Here is a 3926-nt window from a genome sequence, read left to right as displayed (position 1 = left end):
AGGAAGACAACTGTATTTTAAAAGTAGTGTGGACTGAAGAGAAATGCTCAAACCAATTATCAAACCAATAAATCACCATGTAAACAAAAGGTAGTGGTGGAAAAACAGTGCTTCAACAGAGGGTACCAACAGAGGGCAGATACTGACTGTGGCGTAGGAAGCTGTGCGAACAAGGTGGGCACAAAACTACAGCTGAGTGCATCTCATAATTGAGCATGACCCAAAGTCACCTGCCTTCTACTTGTATCGCACTTTTTGACCATCGACAGAGCAAAACAGTTTACCTCCTCATTAATGACACAAATTTAAGATTTTGCTTGATCTGAGTACAGATACTCCTTAATGTGGTAATTTCACAGGAATAATAGCCCACTTAAAACAGTATCAACTGTTAATTCTCTTAGCTGTCCATGATTGCGATGGCCCGGGGGAACAAATGGCTTTCTTTATTGTACGGTGGTCTGTAGAACCCCGTGTTCTATTCATTTACGGGCAGAATGAGGAATTTAAGAGGTTTTTATCATCTTAGCCACATACAAGCAAATAGAGAGATGACATTACAAAGCTCAGGGTTCACATACACAAAATGTCAGTGAAATGAAAATAAACTATATGATTAAACTATATTTGTGAGATATAAATGACATATGTTATACAGTTTGCAATACAGTTACGAGATGTGCAATACAGAGGAAAGAGGACCTTAATCTAAATTTATAGTACAGGATTGTAATTGCTGAGAAACTCATCCACTGCTTCAGATTTGTTTAAAGAGTAAATCCTGTTTACTACCCAAAGGCCAGTGAGGTATGTTCACTATTTTTGCATATTAGATGAAGCAGATGACCATTGTCTTATACACACTGTTCCAATGATCCCAGTAGAAGAAGAAAATATCTACCTCTTTGCATTATGCCACTGCACAGTTATAGTTGAACAAGCAAAAATATAAAATAAAAAGTTTAAAAATGTAATGAACAAGACCGGAAAATAATCAGTTCAGGTTCTCTTTGTTTCATAAATATGATCAATCTAGGTGTTCTGATTTTTCTGAATAAAACTAACCTCCAGAACTTTATTATTGTGGATAATCTTATGAAGCCTGAATGTGTTCCTGTGTGACTCATTGTTCATGTAAAATAGGCATTATGAGACTGAACGACACATTTGCACCCTTTATCTTTAATTCCCAGCTCTCATTGACAAAAAGTGTTAAAATCCCTACCTAATTAACTAATACTATAATTAGAGGGGTTTTTGTTGTTGTTATTGTTTTCACTGCAGGAACTATTAACAGGAATTCAGTGGGAAGAACAACCTCCAACCTTGTCTTTTGTGACGTTCTTTTCCTTATTATGGCAGTGCAGCTGACAAACTGACTTCTTTCCTAATTGGACTTACAGTTAACTTTTACATGATAATAAATCAACATAACTGCATGCAATGAGCAGGCCTAGTTCTGTTGCATTGTAAAGAAAATAGTCCAGAATTATGAATCTACAAATATCTACGTTATATCTTTTAAAAGACTTCCGCCTTCATAAATTTCACAAAAAACTTTGTGGAGAATCTGACTTATAAATGCATCTGAAAGGCATAGAGAAACTGAGGCACATAAAGAACATCTTGAATACACACAGAAGTAAATGTCAACATTATAAAGTCCAGGAAGCATGCCAAGGAGAGCTTAGAAAAAAAAAAATAGAACCAACAATAAGTCATCTGCCTGCTGGCACAACACAGTTCTAGCTCAAAGTCATGTAGCTGTTGACTGTTCTGTACTTTTGTAATAATTCAAATTTAATTAAAGGCTTAAGGAGAAAATGGCCTGAGTTGATGGTATAATGAGTTGCCAAGGGACATATTTTTAATAATCTTATTTTGTAACAAAGATGTTACCAAGTCACATTCGTATTATGAGCATTGCTTAGCCACTTTCTCTGGACGGATAATTCACACCAGCCCCGAGGAGTTCAGTCTTTTCTACAAGATGTATGACTAAACTGATGATTTTAGTTCATTCATCAGTATTAATTAACATCAACAAATCAAACTGTTCTTAACATCATTATATCCTACTCTAGTTTGTCTCCTTACTTCTACAAACAAATGTTTTAGAACTTCAGAAGCTTCATACTCAAACTAAAACTCAGCTGAATACTATGTTTAGATAGTTCTTGCACTGATACAATGTAGATTTTATACAAGATATAGTATTACATTTATGAAATAATTCTTTAATTCATGAGAGATACTCAAAAAAATGTTGGATTCTTAAATTTTAGCCTCTGTGTGCCAGTGGACTGGCTAACTTACATCTGATGATAACTGCCAAAGATGTGATCTTTGATTTAATTATGGATCCTCACAGATGTAGACTGTGATGTAAATGTAGATATATTTATTTATGTGTATTAAACCATTACCCTGTCAAAAAACCAGATCTGCTGCGCATTTCTAAAAGATGAGATTAGCAACCGCCCTTTGGACATAATTCGCACTACTGAAAATTGCATGGTGCCAGGGCAAAGAAAAGGCCAAGAAAAGAAGGACTGCTGCGAAACCAACACAAATAAAGAGCCATCTGTTCCAGAAAATTGTCCTCTGAGTGATGATTACAGTTACTCTCTCAATCTTTTGCCACAAAACCCCACAAAAATAGTCCGCATTCCACATTCCATCTCTTGTTAATAAAGATTCATATTTTTAAATAAATGCTACATAATCACTCAGCCTTGAACAACTCAAGAAATGTTTCACATGATCTAAACTAAACATAATAAAATAAGTGATGTCTGGTGCATTCCAGTGACTTATTAAAATAGTTTTCACAGACTGTCATAATGTTTTAAATAAATACTTTCCATTAAAAGCTGATTTTGTATAAAATAAAACACTGTGTCATTCTGTGTCAATATAAGGAGCAAAATCCACTTTTCTGGCAATTTTAATCTGTATTGATGATTAACATAGTATTTCTTGAAAATGCACCATTTTGTGACTTACCTATTCTTGAATACATAAAATATATTATTCTAACTTTTCAATTAAAATAGAGAACAAATTTTACTGATGAAAGTTGCTCAATACTTCTTTAATATTAGAATACAAAAAACCTCAGGGACTCATTAACAAGGCCTGTCATTTTTCCCCAACAAAAAGAGTGCTGTTTGAGTTTTTTCCAAATTGAATCCATCGCAGACAGTAATTATTAGCATTTTAACCCAACTTCTTTATACCTGCACAATATCTTTACATTTATATTTTTTTTAATCAAATTTCGTGTGGCAAAATTGTCAGAAAAACGTAAATCAAAGTAATGATAATTTCATGTATTGTATATATGAAGCGACTTTTTTTTCAAAAAAAAGTCGCTAAAAAAAGATGTGAAAGCGCATATCGCTTTTACTCTCAACAAGCAGCGGGTGCTGTAACGCAGTCAGTTCTTTTACTCTTTTACTCTTATGCTGTTTTGTGGATCACAAGGTTTAAAACTACTTATAAACACACAAAGTAACTCCACCAGAGTGCCTATTTCGGGTCACTTTTGCCGGTCCAAGCCTGGGTAAAGGAGCAGGGTTGGAATTGTGACATTAAAAAAACAATAATTGCTAAAATAAATTTAATTTGTAGTTCTAAATAAATTCTAAATGCATTTAGGACGTTTTTTACTCACTTTATGTCTCTTCCACGATGTTATTTCTCTCTCCAACAACATAGATTACAATTACATTAGCATGACCAATTATGCAAATTAGGTGATGACGTCATTTAGCAACTTCTAGCGACTTTTAGGACAGCCAATAGCGATTTTCCTTACTGAGGAGTTGACAACACTGCTGATCTGTATTGAGAGTGGGAAGCTAGTGGAAGATATCCTGGAGAAGTGGAGGAATGCTGTGGAGAGAAGAGGAATGACAGTAAGT

General features: G+C 34.4%; 1 protein-coding gene across 2 annotated transcripts in view; it reads left to right on the top strand.

The window, feature by feature from the left end:
- Window positions 1-3839: 3839 nt before the first annotated feature.
- LOC146525675 (uncharacterized) overlaps window positions 3840-3926 on the top strand; it is a 145606-nt gene continuing 145519 nt past the window's right edge. For both annotated transcript variants that reach the window (XM_085162972.1, XM_085162978.1), the window contains exon 1: window positions 3840-3920. The gene's annotated coding sequence lies outside the window, so the exon portion shown is untranslated. The remainder of the gene's footprint in view (window positions 3921-3926) is intronic.

This window comes from Neolamprologus multifasciatus, chromosome 1 (assembly GCF_963576455.1).
Source record: "Neolamprologus multifasciatus chromosome 1, fNeoMul1.2, whole genome shotgun sequence".
Lineage (NCBI taxonomy): Eukaryota > Metazoa > Chordata > Actinopteri > Cichliformes > Cichlidae > Neolamprologus > Neolamprologus multifasciatus.
This window is presented reverse-complemented; position numbering and strand designations above follow the sequence as displayed.